The sequence below is a fragment of the Trachurus japonicus genome, chromosome 22, assembly GCF_045865225.1.
Source record: "Trachurus japonicus isolate A0001 chromosome 22, Traja_1.0".
NCBI lineage: Eukaryota > Metazoa > Chordata > Actinopteri > Carangiformes > Carangidae > Trachurus > Trachurus japonicus.
In genome coordinates, this window is record NC_140928.1 from 13580476 (window position 1) to 13593993 (window position 13518).

General features: G+C 39.5%; 1 protein-coding gene across 1 annotated transcript in view; it reads right to left on the reverse strand.

The window, feature by feature from the left end:
- The window catches only part of luzp1 (leucine zipper protein 1), a 59224-nt gene extending 48522 nt beyond the window's left edge, over nucleotides 1-10702 (reverse strand). The window contains exon 1 of the mRNA XM_085766868.1: nucleotides 10378-10702. The gene's annotated coding sequence lies outside the window, so the exon portion shown is untranslated. The remainder of the gene's footprint in view (nucleotides 1-10377) is intronic.
- Nucleotides 10703-13518: the final 2816 nt, after the last annotated feature.

Below are 13518 nucleotides of genomic sequence, written 5' to 3' on the forward strand. Positions count from 1 at the left end.
CAAGCAGAAATCAGGGAAAATTTAGACATCTCACTCTTCACTTTGCTGCTACTTTCATTAGATTTTCCCTTTGCAGTTCTCCCAACATTTCCAAACTGACAGCATAAACTGCTGACATTCCCTCCACATGCGGTGTAATAATCCTTGCACCCCACCCCAACCAAAATACCAAAGGAAACCCTTCTCACACATCTACCACCATGACAAGCTGCTATGCAAGTGCCTGTGCTGAGGCCAGGAGGAAAAGTGGATTCACAGCAGCAGCAGCAGAGCAGCACAGGCTGGTAGCTCAGCTGGTATAATCTACAGCTGGCTAGGAGGGCGAGCCTTACTGGAAAGTCATCAGCACTTTTTTTGTCTCCTCCAAGACAGGTCAAGGCAGGTCCCCTCCATCTCCTTCCCTCCCTGTGCTGCTCTTTACGAGCCCCACCTGGCAGATTATTATTTCACCGCTACAACTACCTTTCTGTCGTTGACACATGCGCACACACACAGACACACACACACACACACACTGCTCTATTACTGGGGAGGCAGAACATGGGGACATGCTGTTCAGACTATGGGCTCTAGCACCTTGTTTTCATACAGTACATGTAGTCTATGAAACATTGTCATTCACTTCACATATGAATGAAAAGTCTTGACAGTTTTCCAGAGCTGTGATTAAAATTAGAAATCAAAGTGAATCTCTGCATCTAAAAATAGAGAATAGCTGGTGTTTTCCTTGATAAATAACTCTCAAATTACCATTTTAAGTGTTAAGTGTTAATCTGTAGTTTTCCACATTAGATCCAAGGCTAAATGAGCTCTTTTGTGGCTACATGAAAGCACACAGGAACATGTGCACAGCTCACTACTAACATTACATGTTCTCCCTGTCCTCCAGCTGCTGTCAAAATGGCCTTAATCAACAGTGAACTCATTCAACAGATTACAGACGTGGTGCTCCAGTTACTGCTCATAATGTTAAATCACTACACTGTGATATTCACCCAGCTGTTTCTGCTCATTCTTCACTGATACACACACACACACACACACACACGTCCAGTGGATAAGGTAGCCGACACAGTTATGATTTCACTGTGCCTACATTATGACTTTCTCTGCATCTCCTCACAGATACCTGCATGCCAATATGCTGTGTGGCCCATGCCACCTCATTGCAGCCCCAGCTACAATCATGTTCCCTACTGAATATACAGGATGTCCTCTCTGTGAACATACTGTGAAGTGTGGGGGACATTGAAATATGTTGGTGTGAATGGGAAGGCACAGATTTTCAGCTTTTGGTCATATTGTTTTAGGTGGGAAAACAAGGTTAAAACTGTGACTATGTAGTCCTGATGCTAAATATATTGATGATTGCCAACGACAAAAACTGTCACATTTTGAATTCATTCATTTAAAAATGTAGCCTAGGCCTATATCTTAAAATTCATGCATTGGCCATAACATGAACTGAACAAATGTCTTGAACAGGTAATCCATACTTTCATGTGTGTCTGTTTTCAACGTCAACGCGGAACTGTGTCTTGTGCAGGAGCCTATATAAAAGCCTGACGTTGTAATGTGCGTAGACTGGGACAAATCGCTAACATGTCACAGTTATGAGGCCAAGTGAGCGAAATGTTGCAATAATAACGGACACGTGTGAATAAAACAACACAAAGAGGTTAAAATAAGATGCATTTTAAGCACCTGAGGTTTTCGCCGCAGTCCTGGATGCTTCCTTTAGGATACAAAACGAGCAGAGGAGGACCGAGGTGAAATTGGTTTTATATTCGACATTCGCTAGTTTTTTTCTGTTTCTAACTTTAATAGCGTCATGAAAACTGCACCAATTTCATCCAGGTTGATATTATTTTGTAGAGATCAGTAAGCCACACATTTCACAGGTCTCATCAACTCACCAACCTCAGTGGCTGTGGCGAAAACTCAAAGGAACAGCGCTGAATGTCTTTCCGAGTACTGTGCGGCAGCCGGGGCGCTTAGGGACCGTCGTAAAATTGCAATGTCGGATTTTTCCCGTTTGAACAAATAAAAAAAATAACAACAACACAGAAATACTGTCATTACCACAAAGCTAAGAGTTTCACAGCATTTTATTATTCACTCATATTCAATAGCGCCACCATTTGGTCAGTTATAAGCATTTTACCTTTGGGCTGATAACATTTCTTGATTTTATTTTGAAATAGCTCTCTGGAATTTTAACTTACAAACACCATTCCACTTCGCATTTGTTTGTAAGGTTGGTATTGATCTTTCACAACCATTATCTCCCAGAAAATCATGTAAAAAAATAAAATAATCCACAAACAATTAGTATCCATTGACCTTATTTTATGAATATTTCTTGGTTTTATTTTGAAATAGCTCTCTGGAATTTCAACTTACAAACACCATTCCACTTCTCATTTGTTTGTAAGGTTGGTATTGATCTTTCACAACCATTATCTCCTAGAAAATCATGTAAAAAAAAAACCCCACAACAATTGTATCCATTTACCTTATTTTTATGATATTTCTTTGATTTTTATTTTGAAATAGCTCTCTGGAATTTCAATCTACAAACACCATTCTACTTCTCATTTGTTTGTAAGGTTGATATTGATCTTTCACAACCATTATCTCCCAGAAAATCATGTTTAAAAAGATCCCCAAACAATTAGTATCCATTTACCTTATTTTATGAATATTTCTTGATTTTATTTTGAAATAGCTCTCTGGAATTTCAACCTACAAACACCATTCTACTTCTCATTTGTTTGTAAGGTTGGTTATTGATCTTTCACAACCATTATCTCCAGAAAAATCATGTTAAAGAAAATCCCCAAACAATTGGTATCCATTGGCCTTATTTTATGAATATTTCTTGATTTTATTTTGAAATAGCTCTCTGGAATTTCAACTTACAAACACCATTCTACTTCTCATTTGTTTCTAAGGTTGGTATTGATCTTTCACAACCATTATCTCCCAGAAAATCATGTTAAAAGAAAATCCACAAACAATTAGTATTCATTGAACATTGTGTATGAATATTTCTTGATTTTATTTTGAAATAGCTCTTTGGAATTTCAAACTACAAACACCATTCCACTTCTCATTTGTTTCTAAGGTTGGTATTGATCTTTCACAACCATTATCTCCCAGAAAATCATGTAAAAAAAAAAAAATCCCCAAACAAATAGTATCCATTGACCTTATTTTATGAATATTTCTTGATTTTATTTTGAAATAGCTCTGTGGAATTTCAACTTACAAACACCATTCTACTTCTCATTTGTTTGTATGGTTGGTATTGATCTTTCACAACCATTATCTCCAAGAAAATCATGTAAAAAAAAAAAAAAAAAAAAAAAACCCACACAATTCGTATCCATTGACCTTATTTTATGAATATTTCTTGATTTTATTTTGAAATAGCTCTCTGGAATTTCAACTTACAAACACCATTCCACTTCTCATTTGTTTGTAAGGTTGGTATTGATCTTTCACAACCATTATCTCCCAGAAAATCATGTAAAAAAAAAAAACCCACACAATTAGTATCCATTGACCTTATTTTATGAATATTTCTTGATTTTATTTTGAAATAGCTCTCTGGAATTTCAGCTTACAAACACCATTCCACTTCTCATTTGTTTGTAAGGTTGGTATTGATCTTTCACAACCATTATCTCCCAGAAAATCATGTTAAAGAAAATCCCAGAAAATAGAAAAAAATAGCCCGCACAACCTCGTTTTTGCTCCAGAATATTTTACTGACACAACGTTTCGGGCTCTCAGCCCTTCATCAGGTCATCATCATAATGTGTTTCCCCGTGTAACATCTATATGTAGACGCCCCCTGGTGACGTCATGTGACGTGGCGTCATTCACAAAAAAAATAATCACACACAACATGGCAACATAGTAGCCTGTGTGAGGACAACTGACCAATGGGGAAACATTTGACATTCATACATCATACATTATATCTGAAACGTCCAGGAATGACATCAGGTTAAAAAAAATATACATATACATATCTTGTCCCTCACATGCATCACAAAAAAATGACTAATAGGGAACTCTTCATTCATGCCTCTAGGAGACATCGTGCCCAAAGTGAATATCCAAAAGGATTCTCGTTGCAACAACAGTCTATTCGTATCACCTCCTCGTCTTGGTCGTTTAACATTGTTCGATTCCTGATACGTGAGGGATGCCACGTTGTGTTTTGCCTGCAGAAAGTGCATCGCTACTGGACTCTTTGGGTCCTGATTTTCTTATGCTGCATCTATGCTCTGCAGTGCGTGTCTTTAGTGCTCGATTTGTTTTCCGATGCACTTTCTGCAGGCAATACACAACGTGGCATCCCTCACGTATCAGGGAATCGAACATGTTAAACGACCAAGCGAGGAGGAGGTGATACGAATAGACTGTTGTTGCAACGAGAATCCTTTTTGGATATTCACTTTGGGCACGATGTCTCCTAGAGGCATGAATGAAGAGTTCCCTATTAGTCATTTTTTTGTGATGCATATGTGAGGGACAAGATATGTATATGTATATTTTTTTAACTGATGTCATTCCTGGACGTTTCAGATATAATGTATGATGTATGAATGTCAAATGTTTCCCCATTGGTCAGTTGTCCTCACACAGGCTACTATGTTGCCATGTTGTGTGTGATTATTTTTTTGTGAATGACGCCACGTCACATGACGTCACCAGGGGGCGTCTACATATAGATGTTACACGGGTGAAACACATTATGATGATGACCTGATGAAGGGCTGAGAGCCCGAAACGTTGTGTCAGTAAAATATTCTGGAGCAAAAACGAGGTTGTGCGGGCTGTTTTTTCTTTTTTCTATTTTCTGCTGTCCATTTGGCCCAGCACCCCAAGCAAGGGATGTGCGTATATTTTCACTATTAAAGAAAATCCCCAAACAATTGGTATCCATTGGCCTTATTTTATGAATATTTCTTGATTTTATTTTGAAATAGCTCTCTGGATTTCAACTTACAAACACATTTCCACTTCTCATTTGTTTGTAAGGTTGGTATTGATCTTTCACAACCATTATCTCCCAGAAAATCATGAGAGAATATCCTAGAAACAATTAGTATCCATTGAACATTGTGTATGATTTTATATATTTTATTTTGAATACCTCCATCCATCCATCCATCCATCCATTTATTTTCTTCCGCTTCTTCCGGATCCGGGGTCCGCGGGGGCAGCAGTCGAAGCAGGGACCCCAAGGCTGTTCCCAGGCCAGCCGAGTGACATAGTCACTCCAGCGTGTCCTGGGTCTTCCTCGGGGCCTCCTCCCGGTGGGACATGCCCTGAACACCTCCCCAGGGAGGCGTCCAGGGGGCATCCTATACAGATGCCCGAGCCACCTCAGCTGGCTCCTCTCGATGTGGAGGAGCAGCGGCTCTACTCCGAGCTCCTCCCGGGTGACAGAGCTCCTCACCCTATCTCTATGGGAGCGCCCCGCCACCCTGCGGAGGAAACTCATTTCGGCCGCTTGTATCTGGGATCCAGTTCTTTCGGTCATGACCCAGAGTTCATGACCATAGGTGAGGGTGGGAACGTAAATCGACCGGTAAATCGAGAGCTTTGCCTTTCGGCTCAGCTCCTTCTTCACCACGATGGACCGATACAATGACCACATTACTGTGGCCGCCGCACCGATCCGCCTGTCGATCTCGCACTCCATTCTCCCCTCACTCGTGAACAAGACCCCGAGATACTTAAACTCCTCCACCTGAGGCAGGAACTCTCCCCGGCCCTGGAGGGTGCAAGCCAACCTTTTTCCGGTCGGAAACCATGGCCTCGGACTTAGAGGTGCTGATTCTCATCCCAGCTGCTTCACACTCGGCTGCAAACGCCCCAGTGCATGCTGAAGGTCCTGGTGTAACGGATGTGCACTCACTCCACCCATAAAAGACGTGCTAACCAACCCGCCAAGTGGTTGTCAACCTCTTGGCGAAGAGGTTAGCATCGTCGCCTCCGGTGCGGGAGGTCATGGGATCGAACCCCATCTAGGGCAGGCCCGTGAGAAACTCAAACGCAGAGGGCCAGATATGACATCGGCTACACTGGCTCGAGAGAGCCAACAAGACAACATCATCCGCAAAAAGCAGAGATGAAATCAAGTGGCTCCCGAACCCGACCCCCTCCGGCCCTTGGCTGCACCAAGAATTCTGTCCATAAAAATAATGAACAGAAACCGGTGACAAAGGGCAACCTTGCCGGAGGCCAACACGCACCAAACAGGGACCGTACAGTCCTCAGCAGAAGGTATAGAGCTGGTCCAGCGTTCCACTGCCAGGATGAAAACCGCATTGTTCTTCCTGAATCCAAGGCTCGACTATCGATCGAATTCTCCTCTCCAGTACCCTATAGACTTTCCCGGGAGGCTGAGGAGTGTGATCCCCCGATAGTATTTTGAAATAACTCTGTGGAATAAATAAACCAAGAAATACGTATGTGTGCTCGATGAATAATAATTATTTCTGGGATACATTTTTACATGATTTTCTGGGAGACAATGATTGTAAAAGATCAATACCAACCTAACAAACAGTTGAGAAGTAGGTGTTCCGGGCATGTCCCACTGGGAGGAGGGCCCGAGGAAGACCCAGGACACGTTGGAGTGACTATGTCACTCGGCTGGCCTGGGAAACGCCTTGGGGTCCCTGCTTCGACTGCTGCCCCCGCGACCCGGATCCGGAAGAAGCGGAAGAAAATAAATTGGATGGATGGATGGATGGATGGATGGATGGGATGGATGGATGGAGGTATTTCAAAATAAAAATATATAAAAATCATACACAATGTTCAATGGATACGAATGTTTCTAGGTATATTCTCCCATGATTTTTCTGGGAGATAATGGTTGTGAAAGATCATATACCAACCTTACAAACAAATGAGAAGTGGAATGGTGTTTGTAAGTTGAAATTCCAGAGAGCTATTTCAAAATAAAATCAAGAAATATTCATTAAAATAAGGTCAATGGATACTAATTGTGTGGGGATTTTTTTATATATACGATTTTCCGGGAGATAATGGTTGTGAAAGATTCAATACCAACCTTAGAAACAAATGAGAAGTAGAATGGTGTTTGTAGGTTGAAATTCCAGAGAGCTATTTCAAAATAAAAATCAAGAAATATTCATAAAATAAGGCCAATGGATACCAATTGTTTGGGGATTTTCTTTAACATGATTTTCTGGGAGATAATGGTTGTGAAAGATCAATACCAACCTTACAAACAAATGAGAAGTGGAATGGTGTTTGTAAGTTGAAATTCCAGAGAGGTATTTCAAAATAAAATCAAGAAATATTCATAAAATAAGGTTCAAATGGATACTAATTGTGTGGGATTTTTTTATATATACGATTTTCCGGGAGATAATGGTTGTGTGAAAGATCAATACCAACCTTAGAAACAAATGAGAAGTGGAATGGTGTTTGTATGTTGAAATTCAGAGAGCTATTTCAAAATAAAATCAAGAAATATTCATAAAATAAGGTCAATGGATACTAATTGTGTGGGTTTTTTTTTTTTTACATGATTTTCCGGGAGATAATGGTTGTGAAAGATCAATACCAACCTTACAAACAAATGAGAAGTGGAATGGTGTTTGTAAATTGAATTCCAGAGAGCTATTTCAAAATAAAATCAAGAAATATTCTTACACAATGTTCAATGGAATACTAATTGTTTGTGGATTTTCTTTTCACATGATTTTCTGGGAGATAATGGTTGTGTAAGATCAATACCAACCTTACAAACAAATGAGAAGTAGAATGGTGTTTGTAGTTTGAAATTCCAGAGAGCTATTTCAAAATAAAATCAAGAAATATTCATAAAATAAGGTCAATGGATACTAATTGTGTGGGTTTTTTTGTTTTTTTTTACATGATTTTCTGGGAGATAATGGTTGTGAAAGATCAATACCAACCTTACAAACAAATGAGAAGTGGAATGGTGTTTTTAAGTTGAAATTCCAGAGAGCTATTTCAAAATAAAATCCAGAAATATTCATAAAATAAGGTCATTTGTGTGGGTTTTTTTTTTTTTTACATGATTTTCTGGGAGATAATGGCTGTGAAAGATCAATACCAACCTTACAAACAAATGAGAAGTGGAATGGTGTTTGTAAGTTGAAATTGCAGAGAGCTATTTCAAAATAAAATCAAGAAATATTCATACACAATGTTCAATGAATACTAATTGTTTGTGGACTTTCTTTTAACATGATTTTCCGGGAGATAGTGGTTGTGAAAGATCAATACCAACCTTACAAACAAATGAGAAGTAGAATGGTGTTTTTAGGTTGAAATTCCAGAGAGCTATTTCAAAATAAAATCAAGAAATATTCATAAAATAAGGTCAATGGATACTAATTGTTTGGGGATCTTTTTAAACATGATTTTCTGGGAGATAATGGTTGCGAAAGATCAATACCAACCTTACAAACAAATGAGAAGTAGAATGGTGTTTGTATTTTGAAATTCCAGAGAGCTATTTCAAAATAAAATCAAGAAATATTCATAAAATAAGGTCAATGGATACTAATTGTGTGGTTTTTTTTTTTTTTTTTTTACATGATTTTCTGGGAGATAATGGTTGTGAAAGATCAATACCAACCTTACAAACAAATGAGAAGTGGAATGGTGTTTGTAAGTTGAAATTCCAGAGAGCTATTTCAAAATTTAAATCAAGAAATATTCATAAAATAAGGTCAATGGATACTAATTGTTTGGGGATCTTTTTAAACATGATTTTCTGGGAGATAATGGTTGTGAAAGATCAATACCAACCTTACAAACAAATGAGAAGTAGAATGGTGTTTGTAGGTTGAAATTCCAGAGAGCTATTTCAAAATAAAATCAAGAAATATTCATAAAATAAGGTCAATGGATACTAATTGTGTGGGGTTTTTTTTTACATGATTTTCTGGGAGATAATGGTTGTGAAAGATCAATACCAACCTTACAAACAAATGAGAAGTGGAATGGTGTTTGTAAGTTGAAATTCCAGAGAGCTATTTCAAAATAAAATCAAGAAATATTCATACACAATGTTCAATGAATACTAATTGTTTGTGGATTTTCTTTTAACATGATTTTCTGGGAGATAATGGTTGTGAAAGATCAATACCAACCTTACAAACAAATGAGAAGTAGAATGGTGTTTGTAGGTTGAAATTCCAGAGAGCTATTTCAAAATAAAATCAAGATATATTCATAAAATAAGGTCAATGGATACTAATTGTTTGGGGATTTTTTCTTACATGATTTTCTGGGAGATAATGGTTGTGAAAGATCAATACCAACCTTAGAAACAAATGAGAAGTAGAATGGTGTTTGTAAGTTGAAATTCCAGAGAGCTATTTCAAAATAAAATCAAGAAATATTCGTAAAATAAGGTCAATGGATACTAATTGTTTGGGGATTTTTTTTTTTTTACATGATTTTCCGGGAGATAATGGTTGTGAAAGATCAATACCAACCTTACAAACAAATGAGAAGTAGAATGGTGTTTGTAGGTTGAAATTCCAGAGAGCTATTTCAAAATAAAATCAAGAAATATTCATAAAATAAGGTCAATGGATACGAATTGTTTGTGGATTTTTTTAAACATGATTTTCTGGGAGATAATGGTTGTGAAAGATCAATACCAACCTTACAAACAAATGAGAAGTAGAATGGTGTTTGTAAGTTGAAATTCCAGAGAGCTATTTCAAAATAAAATCAAGAAATATATCAGCCCAAAGGTAAAATGCTTAATAACTGACCAAATGGTGGCGCTATTGAATATGAGTGAATAATAAAATGCTGTGAAACTCTTAGCTTTGTGGTAATGACAGTATTTCTGTGTTGTTGTTATTTTTTTTATTTGTTCAAACGGGAAAAATCCGACATTGCAATTTTACGACGGTCCCTAAGCGCCCCGGCTGCCGCACAGTACTCGGAAAGACATTCAGCGCTGTTCCTTTGAGTTTTCGCCACAGCCACTGAGGTTGGTGAGTTGATGAGACCTGTGAAATGTGTGGCTCACTGATCTCTACAAAATAATATCAACCTGGATGAAATCGGTGCAGTTTTCATGACGCTATTAAAGTTAGAAACAGGAAAAAACTAGCGAATGTCGAATATAAAACCAACTTTACCGCGCCCAGAGGAGGAGGAGGAGGAGGAGGCTTGAAAAACTTGCCGCAGTTCAGACTTCTGCAGTCCCGACTCACTCTAGGGTTCAACTCAGGAAGCCGCTGTCTGAATCCCCGAATACACTTCCCATGTTCCCATCCAATAGCTACAAAACACACTCAAAATAACATTAAAAAAGACCAACTCTACCTTCTCGGCTCCACCGCCGGGTCAGAAAAACGCTACGGTAAAATCCACAACTTCAACCCCCCCTCCGGTTTGAGTTCATGCGGACCGTGGGACTCGCTGCTGCTGCTGCTGTTCCTGCTGCTGGTGCTGCTGCCGACACGGAGAGGAGGACAAGTTCATCCACATATTCTCAGACAAGACCAGAGACTCGGAGGCGACAGGGGGGTCTGCGTTTTTTAGTTCTCCCTTTGCCTAATACGCTCTCGTCGGTCCTTTTCCTCTCGGATATTCCCCTCCCTGGCCCGTACGAGATCAAACCATCACATTCCACCGCGTCCTTAACAATGAAAAAAGGTGGGTTTTCCCTTTCTGCTGCCGGAGGACCCACCCCTCGGGATGACTCTGCCCGGTCTGACCGCAAAGAGAACGCCCTTCCCGGCTTCGAGGTCCCGCCTCTCTCCCCCCACACACACAACAGACAAGAGGCAAAGCCTGGGCCGGTGAGGAATGAACCCAAGCTGAGGTTGTGTGAACAGTATCCTAATAAACTCTCTCTCTCTCTCTCTCTCTCTCTCTCTCTCTCTCTCTCTCTCTCTCTCTTTAACCACATTTTGACCATAACTTGTCAATATGATGAACAGCACTGAGCAGCATATGGTCAAGTATGAGTCTCCACAGCACTACTTTTACTGATACCATAGAGAATATAAAATACTATTAAGAACACTGCCTCCCTTTAAGCTCACCATTGTGTATCACAACACAAGTCCCTATCCCAGTATTTAAAAATGTACTGATACCAGGATTAAGTGTCATCCCAAGTATAATAAACTCAATGAGTAACATCTGTTGTAATGTTACAGGAGTGAATTCAGCGAAGGAGGCAACAATACAAGTAAGATTACCATAAATATAGTTTCCAGAAACATAAGCACATCATAAAATCCCACTTATATTATTGTAAAAGTGCTGCTTATTGGTTATAGGGAGGTTAGATATAGTGACACCCCAAACCCATATGTCCCATAAGGATTCTCTATCTCCTGCTGTGATCTGTGATTGAGGATAATGTCTGAGCTTTACTTTGTCATTCAGCTGCCTGAACCATTATCTTTCCCATGTTTCCAAAGCCAGCGCAGCTCAGACGGCCACAGACACACAAACCAATCTGTACTGTCTGTCACTCACTGCAACCTCTCTTCTGTATGTCTGTGACCTATACCTGGACATGGATGCACACCATTTTCAAGTCTGCTAACTGCAGTAACAGACCATGATAACTGACACTGAGGTGTATTGTTCACTGTGCTATTACAGCATGATTATGGCAGGCCACTAAATTCTTTACTGCATGTTCATTATGTTTTAGTTTCGAAACTGTGGGAAGGATATCAGTGTGGTCATAAAATACCTCCTGATTCTTATGAATGCGATAGGCAGCTGGCCAACTAGGAGGCGTCTTGTCAATACACACACACACACACACACACACACACACACACACACACACACACACACACAAACTCATACAGTGAAGTATTTGTTTTTGTGTCTCTTGAGCTCTTTCGACGGATTCCTTCAAATCACTGTGTTATTCAGTGGCAGAGGAGGTAGGCTAATAAACACTGTGTCTATTATCAAAAAAACAGATCTATGCTGCCTGGTTGCCATTCAAAAGTAACATCAATAGGACATTGTTTCTCTATGAGTAAGGGAGAGGCTGAAAGATACAGTTATAGGATGTCAAAAAGCCTCCTATTTAGTCTATCAGTGACCCTGACGGTGTAATTCAAATGATTGCACATTTAAAACAGTCTCTTGTCACGATTCCCACAGTCGAGCCTTTGTTTCCAACTTGCTACACATCCCTACTCACAAAATGCCATAATGCTCTGTATAATTTGACACAATGGGCTTGTTTAGGTATAAGTAATTTCACGTTGTCGCTCTCTCCAGGTAGGGAAAAGGCCAAAGATAGAGAGTAATCAAAGGGAAATTAAATCCTTTCAGAGGCAGCTGCAGGCATAACCAGACATGCCCTGACACCTGAACGCCACAACAAGAAGGCCAAGCACAGGTGTATGTGAATATGTATTTCAGTACCTACATATTTCTGTGGAAACGTTATGTGTGTCTGTACATTTCTTATGCAAATGTTTCTTATAAGTCAAAGGCAGGAATGTAGTTGCAGAACATAGGCTTTTCCCTCATTTTCCAGAATACCGGTGAGCCCCAATACGCTGAAAACGGCCGCTGATTTATGCAGGAGAAAAGCACAAAACAATCCATCAGGGCAATAGAAACAGTGGGATGACATAAAAGTCAAAATAGGCATGGAAAATACCTCTTTTTTATGAGAACGTGTATTGGTCATGTTTCGTCTGTCTGAGATGTTTGGCTCATGCACAGACAAGTTTCTGTCATTTGGGGAATTTGCCTTAATACATCAAATGATTTAGATGCAAATGCATAATACAGACTGCAATCGAATGCACGAGGACAAGGTTTCGGGGAATGAATAGTGTGGAGCTGATTCAGGAAGAGCTGTGTTCTGGCCAACATCCTTCCTAATCACAAACATCCTTCACCAGCCAAAAACATTTACTTGTTTGTTCCAGTAAGAATTTGTGGATTAACGGTAGAAATTATTGTCTGCTCAAATGATTTTATTGTTTGCATTTCACATTTCAGGTATTTTATCTTATCCAGAGAGACTGAACCCTGTCTAGATCACCATAAATACAAACAGCCAATAGTAGTACAGAGTGCAAGAGCCAGCTCAATAGTCACCTGACAATTTTGTTGTGACTACAAAACATGCATGTAAGAAATAAAATTAAACCAAACTAGTAGGATTTGAGGCCACAATATGGCTTATACTGGAGCTTTCCTCCTTTATGCCCTTTTTATAGCGAGGACAAGGATTAATGTGCTTAATTCACTGTGCTCTCAGAGTGGGTTATGGTCAGTATTAAACAGATGTAACCCTGATGGATCAAAATGTGGGGCAGCTTGTCAAGTGCTTGTCAAGCATGCACTTATCTGATGTTGCCGAGCCCTGCAAGCTCAACATTGTGTATCATTGTGTAACCTTACATCTATGTAGCAAAGACAAGCTGCATGTGAAGAGCATGCTCTTTCCAAATAGCCTCAGTTGTACAA